Consider the following 18,539-nt stretch of genomic DNA (forward strand, 5'->3'; position numbering starts at 1 on the left):
AAAGTCGTACTATTGGATCACTCAAAATTAACTCAATAGTTGACACTGGAAGAGATAACCGGTATCGCTCCCTTTAAACTGTCAGCTGCGAATTCGGGACGGCAGTGTTAAAAGTCGAAAACGAGCACAAATAATTTCGCGGATTACAAACCGATTGTAAAACAGTTAGCATGGACTTTCTTAATGACGTCGTTCATGTGTGACGGTTACGATTCTGTGGTTCTACAGGTTCTACAACCGGTTTATAAGAAATCATTTAGTTTGATTTAAAACATTCGACGAGGTAATCAGTATCAGCGGATGCCCGGCATGGCAAGGATTTAGAAGGGTTAACTCGTAATCTGAGGGTCGCGGGTTCGAATTCCCGTCACACCAAACACGCTGTGAGTTGCGTCATAATGCGACATCCAATCGCACTGTTAATTGGTAAAAGAATGGCCCAGGAGTTGGCGGTGGGTAGTGATGACTGGCTGCCTTCTCTAGTCTTATACAACTAACTCAGGACTGGGAGCGAAGATAGCTCTTGTGTAACTTTGAGCGAAATTCAGAAACAATTTCGGTGTATAGAATAGACAGGAATCAAACACAGGTAGTTAGTATCAGCTTCATTACACTAGACTTCGTAACCGTATTGATTAAGATACAATAATTCGTTTGTTTTTTTTTTGCTGAGCACAAAGCCGCACAATGAACTATTTGTTCTACGACAACTTTAGCCTAGAAAATTACCACTGTTCCTCCGGGAAATTGCCAAGTGTTTTAAGGCGTTCGACTAGTAATCCGAGGGTCGCGGGTTCGAATCCCGGGCGCACCAAACATGTTCGCTCTTTCAGCCGTGGGGGCGTTATAATGTGACGGTCAAGCCCACTATTCGTTAGTAAAGAGTAGCACAAGAGTTGGCGGTTGGTGGTGATGACTAGCTGCCTTCCCTCTATTCTTACACTGCTAAATTAGGGACGGCTAGCGCAGATAGCCCTCGAGTAGCTTTGTGCGAAATTCAAAACAAACAAACAATCCACCGAGAAGGTGTGAAACAAAAAATTTAACCTGTTGACTGCCAAGTATTTCAGCTGCTACAATACAACTCTAATGTTTTTTTCATTTTGTAACTTTTTCGTGACGCCATTTTGGATCGAAAGTGAAACAATTTGTAAGTAGGTCAAATTCATGTATGGTGCTGACATCTAGCGTTGAAGTTATCAAGTTGGTATTATTTAGAACGAATTAACTCGTCCGTGGCACTGTGTTACCCCGATCGGCTTGGACGAGTTATCTCGTCTACGGCACTGGACAGGTTAAACTCATGTGTCTTTTAACTCATCTAACATATCATTAAATGTTTTGTCTTCTGCTGAGGAAGATGTTTTTAAAATGGAAATCGAGGTGGAAAAAACGAGAACATTTTTTGTTCTTTCTTAACAAAAAGAATTTTCTCATGTATTTGTTTTGAGATTACCCTAATAATAATGCTTAATTAGCTTATACTTATTCATTCTTCGTATGAGAAACTTCAATAACCCCAAACATCACATTTCTCTTTTTATGTTTTCAGCTTATGAATTAAAGCTGTATCTAGATTTATGAATTATAGGGTCATTTTCCATTGCGACATATAAGTGTTCAAGCACTGCTTCTCGAATCTCGAAATCTTGTCGTGCACGTGCTGCGACTTTAATTACTCTGGGGTAGGCACAATGACAAATACCTTTTAATTAACTTGATTATTGTGTATAATGAATAAAATAAATGACAACTAATATTACAAGCACGATGCCCGAGAGGCAGATGGAGGTAGAGAACCTATTTCAGGATTTTAGATGCTGCAAGCTAATAATATATTACAGTCGTTTTTTATTTAAAAGTAATATTAATGTTAGTAAATATAAAGAACAAAACATTTGTTATTCTATGGAAACTTTTGTACGCGAAAATGATCAGAAACTTCTACTAGAGTTTAACACCACATTCTTAGTTTTATCTTGTTTGCATTATATATTTATATCGCGTCACAAACAAACAATAGCATGTCAGCCAATAGAAAGTATTGAATATCGTATATACTGAGGTTCACACAGGTTGCTTAGTTTTGATTGGTTTATTGATTCCACTCAAACAGTAATGATCTCAGCTTGATACGATAGCGAATTGACTGTTTTATATTGAAACTTTCCTCGCAAAATGCTTTTTCTTTAAACAATTATTCCTCAGAAATTCAAATTATTCTATAAGTAAAATAAAAATAAGGGTTGGTAGAAACTTTTTACATGTAATATAATTAACACGTTTTTTATTGGTGGAGTTCATGCACCTGGTGGTGAAGAGAAAAAGGTCAAAACAAGACAGATTTGTTTCTTGGTTTAATCAATCATTAATAATATATAATAAATTTAGGTATTGAGTCGTTAAATAAAATATGAAAAGTTGGGTCTCTATACCCATGGTATGCAAAACAAAGGTAGCTCATTGTGTAGAGAACCCAGCATGACCAGGTGGTTGAGGCACTCGACTCGTAATGCGAGGGTCGCGGGTTCGAAACCCTATCACACTAAACATGCTCGCCCCTTTCAGCCGTGGGGACGTTATAACGTGACGATCCATCCCACTATTTGTTGGTAAAAGAGTAGCTCAAGCTGTTGTTGTTTTGAATTAAGCACAAAGCTACACAATGAGCTGTCTGTGCTCTGCCCACCACGGGTATCGAAACCCGGTTTTTAGTGTTGTATGTCCGCAGACATACCGCTGAGCCACTGGGGGGGTTAGAGTAGCACAAGAGTTGAGGGTGGGCGGTGATGACTAGCTGCCTTCCCTATAGTCTTACACTGCTATATTAGGGACGGCTAGAGCAGATAACTCTCGTGCAGCTTTGCGCGAAGTTTAAAACAAACCAAACCAATCATTGTGTGGCTTTGGGCTAATAACAACGAAACCAAAAATGGAATCAAATGAACCGGGTTAATCCCTTTATGTTGACCTTTTATAACAATGTATATACATATATGTAGAAAATAGAATGACCATTGGAACAATAAGGTTTGAATAAATAATAGCGATAAAGGCGCTAAAATATTGTGAAAAATTATAATTAGTTTTGTAGACATTCTAGGTGGCTAGACGAATATTTTTTTCTTTTGAATTTCGCGCAAAGTTACGCGAGGGCTATCTGCGCTAGCCGTCCCTAATTTAGCAGTGTAAGAATAGATGGAAAACAGCTAGTCATCACCACCCACCGCCAACTCTTGGGTTACTCTTTTACCAACGAATAGTGGGATTGATCGTAGGTTATAACGTCCCTACGGCTGAAAGGTACGACGGGATTCGAACTCGCGACCCTCGGATTACGAGTGGAACACCTTAACCCACCTGGCCATGCCGGGCCGTGGCTAGACGAGCAGTTTCAAATCCTTAAGGACTGTGGTTAGAAATATTGTAGTTTTATAAGAATAAATAAGTCTTGTAATAAGGACTTTTGTCAATGACACACGAGTCGGTCAGGGAAAACGTTTTATAACCTTTCAAATAAACTTATAATGATGTTGTTTCTTAGTGATGTTAGGTGCTTTTCTGCTTCTGGAAGACAAAGCTTATATAACGAGCTTGATCTGATTTTGATTGTTTTGAATTTCGCGCAAAGCTACACGGGATATATGTCCTTTTGCTGTCCTCAATTGTGCATCCTAAGGTTAGAGGGAAGGCAGCTAGTCATCACTACTCACCCCCAACTCTTGGGCTACTCTTTTGCAAATACATATAGTGGAATTAACCGACATTATAACGCTCCCATGGCTGAAAGGGCGAGCTTATTTGGTGTTATGGGATTCGAACCCTTGACTCTAACCACTTGGCTCTGCCGGCCTGTTTTGTTATGGTTTTGCACCTATGATAAACTTCGTGTCATTATTCCTGTTTGTGTTTTATCTAATTGAAATGATTCTTAAAGATGTCGAAATAACTTAACAAAATAAACAGATTGATTATCATCTCTCGGTTTCTTATGCCTATGTTGTAGTGCCTCCTCAAATCGACGAATCATTGACGAGCAAAGACATTGACGTAAGAGAAGGAGAGAATGTAAGTCTCAAGTGTATAGCCTCAGGATCCCCGGAACCGGAAGTTACGTGGCGTCGAGAAGATGGTGAGGCAATTTCAATGGATAATAAAAAAGGTCAGTGAATATTTTACTTGAATTAATACGATTACAAGTTACTTATGTCGATTAATATGGTTTGGTTCGGTTTGAATTTCGCGCAAAGCTACACGAGGGCAACCTGCGCTAGCCGTCCCTAATTTATCAGTGTAAGACTAGGGGGAAGACAGCTAGTCATCACCACCCACCGCCAAGTCTTGGGCTACTCATTTACTAACAAATAGTGGGATTCAACGTGACATTATAACGCCCCCCGGGCTGTAAGAGCGAGCATGTTTGGTGCAACTGGGGTTCGAACCTGTGCCCTCAAATTTCGAGGATTAAGGCGTTCGATTGGTAATCTGAGGTGTGACGGAATTCGATAATTAATAGAGCAAGATACAAAAATGAAACATAATTTTAAATGTGTCTAACTTCAGTCGCGAAATAAAATGAAATAAATAACGTTAATTTTTTTTGCGTTTGTGTTGTAATAAAAGAAATAAACAGAAACAAAAAGTTACGAAATCTTTTAACATTATCTTTATTAACGTGTTATTTCTTCTTAAACTACATATGCCAATATGGTAAACGCGAATTTGCCTACTTTTATACTTATTACGCAAATTATATATTTACCTTGAATTATTTCACAAGAAATGTGAAAATATCTTTCCGCTCAGCTGGCCGTGTGTGACTTATGGCTAGCTTGCTAAACTTTCGATTCGAAGATCCACGGTTTGCATCTCATTGTTGAGAGAAAAAACAATGTCAGGGCTGTATATACATAATGATAGAAACAGTCAAACCATTATTAAGTTAGCGTGACCCAAGAGTTGACGATGTGAGTTGTTGACTAATTGTCTTACCTCTCGTCTGTCAGGTCAAAATTACGGGTCAACTTACATTACGCAATGGCGCAGCTTTTCGAAAATATCCGAGTCAAACAAGTTAAGATTAGGCTTCATGTGTTCCATTTAAAAATATTTGCTGTAATGTTTGGTTCGCTCTAATAATGATTCTACCAGAGAGTACTTGTTACCTCTAATCACATTTCTACTGGCACTTGTGTTGTACATTCTCTAACAATATTTCTTCTGCTACGTATGTTCCACATTCTCTATTACCTCTAACAACGTTTCTATAGCACGAGTGTTGTACGTTTCTTGTTACCTCTTACAATGTTTCTACTAGTACGTCTATTCTAGGTACTCTATTACCTCTAACAATTTTTCTACTAGCACGTGTGTTCTTCGTTCTCTATTACCTCTAACAATATTTCTACTAGTACGTGTGTTCTACATTCTCTATTACCTCTAACAATGTTTCTACTAGTACGTCTGTTCTACATTCTCCATTACTTCTAACAATGTTTCTACTACTAAATGGGTTCCACATTCTCTATTACCTCTAACAATGTTTCTACGAGCACGTGTGTTCTACATTCTCTATTACCTCTAACAATGATTCTGCTGGTGCGTATGTTCTTTTATCTATAACCTCCTATTACCTCTAACAATGTTTCTACTAGTACGTGTGTTCTACATTCTCTATTACCTCTAACAATGTTTCTACTAGCACGTGTGTTCTTCATTCTCTATTACCTCTAACAATGTTTCTACTAGTACGTGGGTTCCACATCACCTCTTACAATGTATGTATTAGTACGTGTGTTCTACATTCTCTATTTCCCTCTAACAATGTTTCTACTAGTACGTGGGTTCCACATTACCTCTTACAATGTTTGTATTAGTACGTGTGTTCTACATTCTCTATTACCTCTAACAATGTTTCTACTAGTACGTGGGTTCCACATTACCTCTTACAATGTTTGTATTAGTACGTGTGTTCTACATTCTCTATTACCTCTAACAATGTTTCTACTAGTACGTGGGTTCCACATTACCTCTTACAATGTTTGTATTAGTGCGTGTGTTCTACATCTCTATTACCTCTAACAATGTTTCTACTAGTAATTTGAGTTGTACATTTTATATTATATCTAACAATTTTTCTGCTTCTACGTATGTTTTATATTCCTTGTTACCTTTAACAATGTTTTATTACTATGTATGTTCTAACCTTCTTGTTACCTCTAACAGTGTTTCTATTAGTACGTATGTTCTATATTGCTTGTTACCTCTAACAATGTTTCTATTAGTACATGTGTTCTACTTTCCTTGTTACCTCTAACCATGTTTCTATTAGTATGTATGTTCTACATTGCTTGTTACCTCTAACAATGGTTCTATTAGTACGTATGTTCTACATTGCTTGTTACCTCTAACAATGGTTCTATTAGTACATGTGTTCTACTTTCCTTGTTACCTCTAACAATGTTTCTATTAGTACATGTGTTCTACTTTCCTTGTTACCTCTAACCATGTTTCTATTAGTACGTATGTTCTACATTGCTTGTTACCTCTAACAATGTATCTACTAGTGTATATTCTGAAACATATTATGCCTGGTAACCATGGTATTGTTCTCCTAGTCCACTCTATGAACGGTAGCTACCTCAGTATCAACAAAGTGAGTCGACTTCACATGGGTGCCTACTTGTGCATCGCAGCTAACGGAATCCCTCCAGCTGTCAGCAAAAGGATTTTCCTGGGAGTAAATTGTAAGAAATTTGATATTGACTAGAAATCTATCATCCGAATTACTCACTGTTTTTTCTCTTTCATCTATCAATCAAGTTGTCTCTTTCTTTCTTTCTCCATCAATTCCATAACCGTTCACTGTCTCTTGAACTGATAGTTATATTTTTCATTAGTTTGTCTATCCACTCATGAAGAGTATCGTATCTCTCTGTACTCCTATTCAAACATTTTTGATTTAATCTATCCATAAACCCAATTTTTTAACAATTTTTGTTCGTATATTTATCATTTATTCATCGAATTTTTGTATCTATTTTTCTGACTATTCCTTTCTAAAGTTCACCCAGTTACTTTTCTGAGTTATTCATCCATGTCTCTATATTTTTTACCCTAACCGTATTTATCTGTCCATCAACTATTCCACAACTGTTTCTTTATGTCTTATTCTCCTGATCTCACTTTCACTTCTCACGAACTGTGTTACTCAACTTCCACTTCTCTACCATCCTCAGTTATAAGTTAGTTTCTAAAAACATTCTAAGATGAATTATATTATTCTAGAACCTTTAAAGTAAAGCTCTAAGGCTCCTAAACCTAACTTTCAATCTGTATATTAACTTTTAAGTCTCTAAAGACTAACCACCTTTCTTAAGTTATGAACACTGTTGTTCTAATATTTTATCACAACAGTCTCTCCTATGATATGGATACCAAACCAGCTAATTGGGGCTCCTCTGGGCACGGACGTCGTTCTGGACTGCAATCTTGAAGCTCATCCCACTTCTGTTACGTACTGGATGCGAGAGGGTGGGGTCATCATTATCTCTAACAATAAGTACGAGACAATGGACATTTCGCAAGAAAACTACAAGGGCCAGTTGCAGTTGACCATTCGGAACCTTGAACCCCAAGACTACGGTTCCTACACTTGTGTCGCCAAGAACTCTCTTGGCGAAACCGAAGGAACTATTCGTTTATACGGTTAGAAAATTATTCTATGAACGACGTTACTTGGTTTATTAGTTGTAAAGTTAACTCAAGAGGTTTTTCGAGGTTTTGAAGTGGAACAGATTGTAAGATAAAAGTCCAAGAAAGATTCTGATCTACCTTCAACTTTGTTTTCTTCTTGAGTTTCCTCGCGTGGGAATAAACCATCTTACAATGAGAGAAAAGTCAAATTGTTCGAAACTTCTAATTTAAACTCCTTTGAACAATAAAAACTATGATCATAAGTTTCGAGTAAAGTGCACTTTCATACTAATAAAATTTATTGAAATCGTAGTAGTGGGTCCAAAAGAGACTCTCATAAACATATCTATTAGATGCATCAATCTCTCACACATACGTAGAGAATGTGTTCATATTTTACAATCTTAAGTACACCTAATAAATTTTGCAGTCAGCATATCTTATAACTTTAGAACAATTTCTAATGGTATCTTTATTCCTATGGAAAATTGCTTCTTTAGAGCTCTGGTACACTTCCTTTTTCTCCGGTTATTCCACACTGTCACTTCTAGTTTATATTCCTCATAAATCCTTTTCTTAATCTAGCGTTACCTAAGTATAATATTTTGTTTTTCCTGTCAACTGGGTGTTCGTTTGCATGATGCTGTGAATCTCAATCATAGATAAAGAATACACAGAGATGTGTTAGTGGGTGGAAAAACGTATTCGTATGGTAAATCAGAAAAACGGACACCGAAAATAATATTATAAGGTTTTGTTTTTTTTCTTTGTTTCACAAACAAGACGTAATATCGAACCCACTATTTATACAGTTTTATTGTACCAAACCCATTATTTGTATAGGTTTATTGTATCAAGCCCATTAGTTATATAGTTTTATTTATCAAACCATTTATTTATATAGTTTTACTATATCAAACCCATTATTTATATAATTTTACTGCATCAAATTTATTATTTATATATTTTTATTGTATCAAACCCATTATTTATATAGTTTTCTTGTGTCAAACCCGTTATTTATACAGTTTTATTGTATCAAACCCATTATTTATACAGTTTTATGGAATCGAACCCTCTATTTATATAGTTTATGGTTTCGAACTCATTGTTTACATAGTTTTATGGTATCGAATCCATCGAAGAAGGCCGAAAACAATGTTTCACAGAACGAGTGGCTGCTTTAAGACATTTATAATTCAAATTTCTTTTCATAATTTGTGGTATTTTTTAGTAAGTTGAAAATATGCAAAGTCGTCGCTTATTGGTGATTCTCGCACGTTTCATTCTTGTGGTAACCAATAAGGAGAAGATAAAGATTTATGATTTCGAGATTTTTTATACGTGAGAGTTAGAGTTTCTTTGGTTACAGATTAAGCAAGACGAGTCTCGGGTTCGAATCCGCCATATTTCAATAAACATAAGTTAAATTTGTAACGGCCTTAAATAAAAACGCCCCCTACAATAACAACAACAATTTATTGAAGCATAAGCCCGACATGGCTAAGCGTGTTAAGGCGTGCGACTCGTAATCTTAGGGTCGCGGGTTCGCATCCCCGTCGCGCCAAACATGCTCGCCCTTTCAGCCGTGGGGGCGTTATAATGTGACGGTCAATCCCACTATTTGTTGGTAAAAGAGTAGCCCAAGAGTTTGCGGTGGGTGGTGATGACTAGCTGCCTTTCCTCTACTCTTACCCTGCTAAATTAGAGACGACTAGCACAGATAGCCCTCGAATAGCTTTGTGCGAAATTCAAAAACAAACAAAAACAATTATTGAAGTGTAAAAACACTTAGAAATAAACACAACACTTACCACAACAGAGCTCATAAACAAGTTTCCGGTCAGTACTTGACACTAGTGTCAATAAACACGATATCATAAATATTAATATTATATCGAATATTGGAATCAGGAAGAAGAAACAGAAAAAAATCTAATTATAAAAAAATTGAGTGTACGAAATGTTCCAAAAATTTTAATAACGAAGTTGATCGCTAACCAATAATAATTCACTAAAAGTATTGTGATTCTCTTTCTCAGTGAAGCTTCTCGCAGGATATTTATTCACTGAGTACGTCACGAGAAAACATCTGATGTGATGCTAAATTTACATAAGTTTCTGCTACGTTAATATTATCTCTACGTTACCGCTAGAGACGCTGGTGTCAGTTTCATCATACATGAGTATATTTAGAAGGCGAGTTAGCGTTTTAACTGAACTAAAAACTAAACTAAAGAAGCAACTAGTAAATGAATGACAAACATAAGTACAAACATCAAAAAATAATATAATTTGCTACCTTGCAGACAGAAACCAACTCCATAATGAAAAGCTCGCTCAGTAGATATAACAAAGCCATTTTATGAGAGTCTGATGCTGTTTCGTACACAGAAATCACATATTTAAAAATTAGAATTTTAGCTTCTATGGTGTGAAAATATTCACTTTCTCCACTGAAGTGTTTTTATGTTTCGTGTCAACTTTAGGTCACTGTTTATTTTGTGTCATTTCGGTTTCATACTGTCGTTTACGAGAACGAAGACGGACGCGTTTCAGTGGAACCATTCTAAACCAAATTGTGTCATTTCGGTTTCATACTGTCGTTTACGAGAACGAAGACGAACGTGTTTCAGTGGAACCATTTTGAACCAAATTGTGTCATTTCGGTTTCATACTGTCATTTAGGAGAACGAAGACGGACTCGTTTCAGTGGAACCATTTTGAACCAAATTGTGTCATTTCGGTTTCATACTGTCATTTAGGAGAACGAAGACGAACGTGTTTCAGTGGAACCATTTTAAACCAAATTGTGTCATTTCGGTTTCATACTGTCATTTACGAGAACGAAGACGAACGTGTTTCAGTGGAACCATTTTGAACCAAATTGTGTCATTTCGGTTTCATACTGTCATTTAGGAGAACGAAGACGGACTCGTTTCAGTGGAACCATTTTGAACCAAATTGTGTCATTTCGGTTTCATACTGTCATTTAGGAGAACGAAGACGAACGTGTTTCAGTGGAACCATTTTAAACCAAATTGTGTCATTTCGGTTTCATACTGTCGTTTAGGAAAACGAAGACGGACGCGTTTCAGTGGAACCATTTTGAACCAAATTGTGTCATTTCGGTTTCATACTGTCGTTTATGAAAACGAAGACGGACGCGTTTCAGTGAAACCATTTTAAACCAAATTGTGTCATTTCGGTTTCATACTGTCGTTTACGAGAACGAAGACGAACGTGTTTCAGTGAAACCATTTTAAACCAAATTGTGTCATTTCGGTTTCATACTGTCGTTTACGAGAACGAAGACGGACGCGTTTCAGTGGAACCATTTTAAACCAAATTGTGTCATTTCGGTTTCATACTGTCGTTTACGAGAACGAAGACGAACGTGTTTCAGTGGAACCAGTTTACACCAAATTGTGTCATTTCGGTTTCATACTGTCGTTTACGAGAACGAAGACGAACGTGTTTCAGTGGAACCAGTTTACACCAACTTCATCGAACTTTATAAAAGTTTCACACGTAGACAAACACAAATCTCTCTCTAATGGACGTCAGAGCGCCATTTTAGTTCATGAATCACCCGCTGGTGGCCAAGTTTATGACGCTAAATATGAGATTCGATACCTGCTATAGAGAAAGTGCAGATAATCCATTGTGCAACGTTTCGCTCACCAGTATAACAAATAAAATAGTGTAGAACCGAAGCATTACAAATTGACAATCGGCTCCTTATTTTTCATTGTGTTTACGAAACTCTCGAACCAGTGCTGAATCATTACAAATAGAAAAAAGCCTGCAGCGATTTATATTTATAAAAACAAATAAGGAAAGAGGCAAATAGAATGATTAATAATAGATTTCTAGTAAGACATAAGCCAAGAAGTGTTAAAGTAGCAAAGACAAAAATATGTTAATCCATATACACTTGTTTATTTCCCTCCTCTGTAGGTTGGCCTGATTAAAACAGATCTGCGTTGTGTGTGCATTAGTCAAAGGCCTCTTTGCTTTTCCAGCCTTATCTTCTTTCCTTGAATACATAGTATTTTAGATGCCCAACTTAAGGCAGAATGGTCAAGAGGGTAAACGGTTCTTTCTTTGTTACTCATATATAAGACTATTGTTAGCTACATATTCATAGCTACTACTTTAGTATTGATATTGTCGTTACGTCAGATAGAAGCCACGACCCACTTAGAGCTCAGCAATTTGTGAGAAACACAGTTAGTTTCTGTTTCATTAAAGATTAGTGACAAAAATGATGTTTAATTGTATTTGTTTTCGTTTTGTTGACTTGATGTCAGTTTATTTGTTGTTGTTGTTTTCAGAAATTCCTGGTCTCGATTCTTTTAACTCACGAGGAGAATTTCCGGCAAAATCCGAAAAATTACGAAATGGATATTCGGACAATTCCTTCACAGATAAAAAAGGTGACTATATCTAAACAATTCCATCTGTTAACGATTATAAAACAAATGACGATTCCTTGAGTTAATGGTTGAAACAACGACTATTTCAAAATTAAACTAAGAAAGAAATACCGAATGATGTCAGACTTTAGAACATGCAAAAACAGTGAGTTTTGTTTATTGTAAGGTTCACTTGATTTTAGAAAACAGAGAGAAGTTTGTCATTAGGGTTAGAGCTTCTTTGTATATTAACAACTTACCCTGCTAATGTTTAAGTTACCTTCACAGGTAACAAGGGGGTTCGTGGCTCTAAGGATGCAGGCGATGGTCTTCTTACAGTTCCAGAAGAATCTAAGTCGGGTGAGTTCGAAAATGTATTAAGTTTTAAGGAGAATATTTTTTTAATTTTGCTAACAGAGTGGAACAAACCTTCCTTCCTCAAACATTAAATTAGGTTATACTGTTTACCTTCGAGCTGCCATTTCCAGATGTTAAAACCTTTCCTGGATATAGCTGAAATGTTAACGTATAAATTATTTTCTTTTTAGGACAATAAAAAAAAGTGAAATGCGAACAGGTTTAAAGAAACTTGCGAACGAGTCTGCAACTTCAAAGAATAGTTTGTTGTTTTAACGGAACCGTCTATCCAAATGATAAAATTACCTGAACATCCAACACACACTATCGCTCCAGTGCATAATTGTAATCCAAAGATTTCATTCCGTTTCCCGAAAAAAAAAACAAACAAGAAGACAAAAACAACAAAACTTTATGTCTGTCTAAGGACCTTCCAATAATTAATTATTCGAAAGCCAGGCGAGGTGAAAACGACATGAATAGTGCATTACGGAAACGAATGCTTGAACACTGAGCCACAGAAGATAGCTCGAAGTAAGACTTAGGCATTCGGATCTCTCATATTGATTTTCCTCGTATTCGATGACGTTTTAATCCGACTCAACGAAACAGGAAAGAAAAGGAAGCCCCAAAACACTGACAAGAGCCTAGTAAAATGTGTCATGTTATATTTTGTTTAACAACCTGGGGCGAAGAGAGACGGGTCTTTAATTCGCTTCCTTCTACTGTGGCCAATGATGACTAAGCCTAGAAGATTTCTTTTGTAATCTTTCTTTAGAGCCATTCTTTGAAAGTTTGGTAAGCGTATTATCCTTGGACGGGTTTGAATTACTTGGAAAGCAATTAAACAAGTGTTTATTTATGAACGAAAGGTGGTCTTCCGTAACAGTGTCTTGGCACACTCCATAACTCATATTTATGAACGAAAGGTGGTCTGCCGTAACAGTGTCTTGGCACACTCCATAACTCTCATATATCACAGCAAAAATTAGTATTGTGCTTGGTCTCAAAATATATTTTAGTTCACATTTATAAACGTCAAATATCTTAGAAGGTTTTATGTCAAGGGTCATCTTGTATGCTGCAAACAACACAATTCACAAATGTACAAAATCACACTTCTGTGTAAATCTTAAAATTTGTCAGAAAACAAAATTACCTTTCGTTTATCTAAGGACATTATTTTCAAATCACAGAATATTCTTGACTTGTAATGTTTAAGTTCATTCAAGATCTTCCAATTGGTTTCCCAATATGTTTAATATTTGTTGGTTTTAGTCCCGGCCTGCCCTTGTAGTTAGAGCATTCCAACCACAACCATCACCGAACATAATTGTCCAGCTATGGGGGCATTATACCGTGATGGTCAACTTCCCTATCTGTTGATAAGTTAAAATCCTAAGAGTTGGTGGAGGGTGGTTTTTACAAGCTGGATTCCATCTGGTTTATCACTTCAAATTTAGGGGGCCGTCTGGAGCAAATAAATAGTTTTATGGGAAACTCAACAAATCAACGAGTTAGTCCCGGACAATAAGTGAGCGGAAACCACTTGCAATGTTGTCAGTAAATTTAGTCACGTGTCTTAAAGTTCCCATTAACGAAATAATTTCTCGTTGCTCAACTTTTACAGGTATTCGGTTTTTGGATGTAGTTTAATAAAATATTGGTTTAACTGTTTTGTTTCACCTGTTCATCGTCCCAGCAAACTTTAAGTAAAGAGAACAAAAGCTCGTGACACGACCGAACACGAGAAAGGAAATTAATTCTTGAGAAAATAGACATTTGTCGTCCTGCACGTATTAACAACCGTCATATCAGTGTTCGCGTCCAAAATAAACAGAGACAGCTCGTGCAACTGATATCGTGTGATATGTAATGAAACGTTGTTGTCGTAACGTTTTAATATTACAAGTAATTTAACACCAAATGTACAACGCCAGGATTACACATGTAAAACTATCAAACTAGGGGGCGTACTAAGTATGAATATGTTATAAATAAACCAGTGGAATATATATGTATCTATATATATCCATCAAAATAACAGTATACTCGTGTATGTGAACCAGTGTATGTCACACTGTGTGTATATAAATGTATGTTTATTGGAGTTAACAACGAGAAACAACTATACCTGTATTATATAAACAAGAGGTAACTAAGACATGGCACGAGCTTGGAGCGGCGTTACTAATGTTTGTCTTGAATTAGAGAGCGGGGTTACTAATGTTTGTCTTGAATTAGAGAGCGGCGTAACTAATGTTTGTCTTGAATAAGAGAGCGGCGTTACTAATGTTTGTCTTGAATAAGAGAGCGGCGTTACTAATGTTTGTCTTGAATAAGAGAGCGGCGTTACTAATGTTTGTCTTGAATTAGAGAGTCGCTAACTAATGTTTGTCATGAGCTATTGAGTAGTGTTATTAATGTTTGTAGTGAGCTGTTGAGTAGTGTTATTAATGTTTGTAGTGAGCTGTTGAGTAGTGTAATTAATGTTTGTAGTGAGCTGTTGAGTAGTGTAATTAATGTTTGTCATGAGCTGTTGAGAAGTGTTATTAATGTTTGTCATGAGCTGTTGAGTAGTGTTATTAATGTTTGTAGTGAGCTGTTGAGTAGTGTTATCAATGTTTGTCATGAGCTGTTGAGTAGTGTAATTAATGTTTGTCATGAGCTGTTGAGTAGTGTTATTAATGTTTGTAGTGAGCTGTTGAGTAGTGTTATTAATGTTTGTCATGAGCTGTTGAGTAGTGTTATTAATGTTTGTCATGAGCTGTTGAGTAGTGTTATTAATGTTTGTCATGAGCTGTTGAGTAGTGTTATTAATGTTTGTAGTGAGCTGTTGAGTAGTGTAATTAATGTTTGTCATGAGCTGTTGAGTAGTGTTATTAATGTTTGTCATGAGCTGTTGAGTAGTGTAATTAATGTTTGTCATGAGCTGTTGAGAAGTGTTATTAATGTTTGTAGTGAGCTGTTGAGTAGTGTAATTAATGTTTGTCATGAGCTGTTGAGAAGTGTTATTAATGTTTGTCATGAGCTGTTGAGTAGTGTAATTAATGTTTGTCATGAGCTGTTGAGTAGTGTAATTAATGTTTGTCATGAGCTGTTGAGAAGTGTTATTAATGTTTGTCATGAGCTGTTGAGTAGTGTTATTAATGTTTGTCATGAGCTGTTGAGTAGTGTAATTAATGTTTGTAGTGAGCTGTTGAGTAGTGTTATTAATGTTTGTCATGAGCTGTTGAGTAGTGTTATTAATGTTTGTAGTGAGCTGTTGAGTAGTGTTATTAATGTTTGTCATGAGCTGTTGAGTAGTGTTATTAATGTTTGTCATGAGCTGTTGAGTAGTGTTATTAATGTTTGTAGTGAGCTGTTGAGTAGTGTAATTAATGTTTGTCATGAGCTGTTGAGAAGTGTTATTAATGTTTGTCATGAGCTGTTGAGTAGTGTAATTAATGTTTGTCATGAGCTGTTGAGAAGTGTTATTAATGTTTGTAGTGAGCTGTTGAGTAGTGTTATTAATGTTTGTCATGAGCTGTTGAGAAGTGTTATTAATGTTTGTCATGAGCTGTTGAGTAGTGTAATTAATGTTTGTCATGAGCTGTTGAGTAGTGTAATTAATGTTTGTCATGAGCTGTTGAGAAGTGTTATTAATGTTTGTCATGAGCTGTTGAGTAGTGTTATTAATGTTTGTCATGAGCTGTTGAGTAGTGTTATTAATGTTTGTAGTGAGCTGTTGAGTAGTGTTATTAATGTTTGTCGCGAGCTACAGGGTACCGTTATTAATGTTTGTCATGAGCTGTTGAGTAGTGTTATTAACGTTTGTCGCGAGTTATAGAGTAGTGTTATTAATGTTTGTCGTGAGCTATTGAGTAGTGTTATTAATGTTTGTCGCGAGCTACAGGGTACCTTTATTAATGTTTGTCATGAGCTATTGAGAAGTGTTATTAATGTTTGTCGCGAGCTAAAGAGTAGTGTTATTAATGTTTGTCGCGAGCTACAGGGTACCGTTATTAATGTTTGTCATGAGCTATTGAGAAGTGTTATTAATGTTTGTCGTGAGCTAAAGAGTAGTGTCATTAATGTTTGTCATGAGCTGTTGAGTAGTGTTATTAATGTTTGTCGCGAGCTACAGGGTGCCGTTATTAATGTTTGTCATGAGCTATTGAGAAGTGTTATTAATGTTTGTCGCGAGCTAAAGAGTAGTGTTATTAATGTTTGTCGCGAGCTATAGGGTACCGTTATTAATGTTTGTCATGAGCTATTGAGAAGCGTTATTAATGTTTGTCGTGAGCTAAAGAGTAGTGTTATTAATGTTTGTAGTGAGCTGTTGAGTAGTGTAATTAATGTTTGTCGCGAGCTACAGGGTGCTGTTATTAATGTTTGTCATGAGCTATTGAGAAGTGTTATTAATGTTTGTCGCGAGCTAAAGAGTAGTGTTATTAATGTTTGTCGCGAGCTAGAGGGTACTGTTATTAATGTTTGTCGCGAGCTAGAGAGTGGTGTTATTAATGTTTGTCGCGAGCTAGAGAGTAGTGTTATTAATGTTTATAATGAGCTATTGAGTAGTGTTATTAATGTTTGTCGCGAGCTAGAGGGTACTGTTATTAATGTTTGTCGCGAGCTAGAGGGTACTGTTATTAATGTTTGTCGCGAGCTAGAGGGTACTGTTATTAATGTTTGTCATGAGCTATTGAGAAGTGTTATTAATGTTTGTCATGAGCTCGATTACAACCAAACTTAACTTAATATAAACAAGAGGTAAGTAAGCCAGTCACCTAGAAGAGATATTTGGAAAGGTAAGGTGTTCACATCTTGAGGAAATATGTGAGTAGCTATGGAGGTTCAAATTCTATGGCATGCATCGTCTATCAAACGGAACGTCTACTTACAAACCTTAAACACTGAGAAACATGAAACCGAAGAAAAGTAAAAACACTAAAATGTTTTGTTAAAGGAACTATACATGTAAATACAAATCCAAAATTCATGAAGAAAGCAGGAAATTATTTCCACCAGAAAAAACTAAAATAAAGACAACATAGATAAAATGCAGGTGTCTCTCTGTGTACGTCATTACCGTGTATGAATGCATGACTGATATCTGGATACATGTATGCATAAAATATGGTCCAATTGTCTTTGATAGCAAAGGCACGTGCCATATCTTATCTGATCTGCATAGTCTTATATTTTCTTCATTCATTTTAAAAATTCTGTGTACGAAACGTTTCGAAGCTTAAAAAATACATTTCGAAACGGTCTTGATTATATAAAGTGATACTTTTGATGTTTTGTAGGTCACGTGATTGTGAATTTTGTCTAACGGTGCGTTGGAACTTTATATAGATAATAGAGCCGATGTTCTAAGGCTCAAGCCAACATCTAACTTTACGTTCTGTCTTCTTATCTGTAATAGAGTTCAATTACTGGTGTGAAAAGCTTGGGTTGTAGGGAGGAATTCGAAATAACCCTTTTCCAGCCCCAGCCATCAAGTCAGTGCGAGGGAGTGATCAATCACTCTGTCTTGATCCTCAAGTTGGCACATTACCTAAACTGTTAGAGGGTAAACTTCTCTTTACTGCACGAGGTGTTTGTTTGGCCAGATTAACTTAGCTCACACGAAAACAGTTGGAGATAACTAATCAGAAGTCGAGTTTAGTACTCGAAGTGTCCCTAATATGTACCGTTATAAATAAAACTTAACTGAAATAAATATGCTTTCAAACAGAACATAAGGATACCATATACAGTATATATTTATATATACTAACTTATTCAGAACATAGGGATACAATATACATACATACATACATACATACATACATACATACTAATTTGTTGTAGCTTAGAAACAAGTCGACACAAAAATAAATTACACCAAAAACGCTGCACAAATTAAAAAGATCCCAGGGTACAAACTATAATGTGGGATTATAAAATGTACCTAAGTATTGGAGGTGACTATGGATGTAGGACCCACACTGAGGTGGGGACACACCGTCTATCAGTCTTAACCTCCATTCGCCAGTCTTACATAAGAAGTAAAAGAGTATAATTAGATATAGAAATAGAAAT

At 36.2% G+C, this 18,539-nt stretch overlaps 1 pseudogene across 1 annotated transcript in view; it reads left to right on the forward strand.

The window, feature by feature from the left end:
• Nucleotides 1-18,539, forward strand: part of LOC143242981 (neurotrimin-like) — a 69,934-nt pseudogene that overhangs the window by 17,456 nt on the left and 33,939 nt on the right. Inside the window, exons 3-7 of the transcript XR_013023541.1 lie at nt 4,007-4,162; nt 6,618-6,746; nt 7,417-7,707; nt 12,033-12,134; nt 12,402-12,473. The product of XR_013023541.1 is annotated as a neurotrimin-like (transcript). The remainder of the gene's footprint in view (nt 1-4,006; nt 4,163-6,617; nt 6,747-7,416; nt 7,708-12,032; nt 12,135-12,401; nt 12,474-18,539) is intronic.

Source organism: Tachypleus tridentatus, unplaced genomic scaffold (assembly GCF_004210375.1).
Source record: "Tachypleus tridentatus isolate NWPU-2018 unplaced genomic scaffold, ASM421037v1 Hic_cluster_2, whole genome shotgun sequence".
In the NCBI taxonomy this organism is placed as follows: Eukaryota; Metazoa; Arthropoda; class Merostomata; order Xiphosura; family Limulidae; genus Tachypleus; species Tachypleus tridentatus.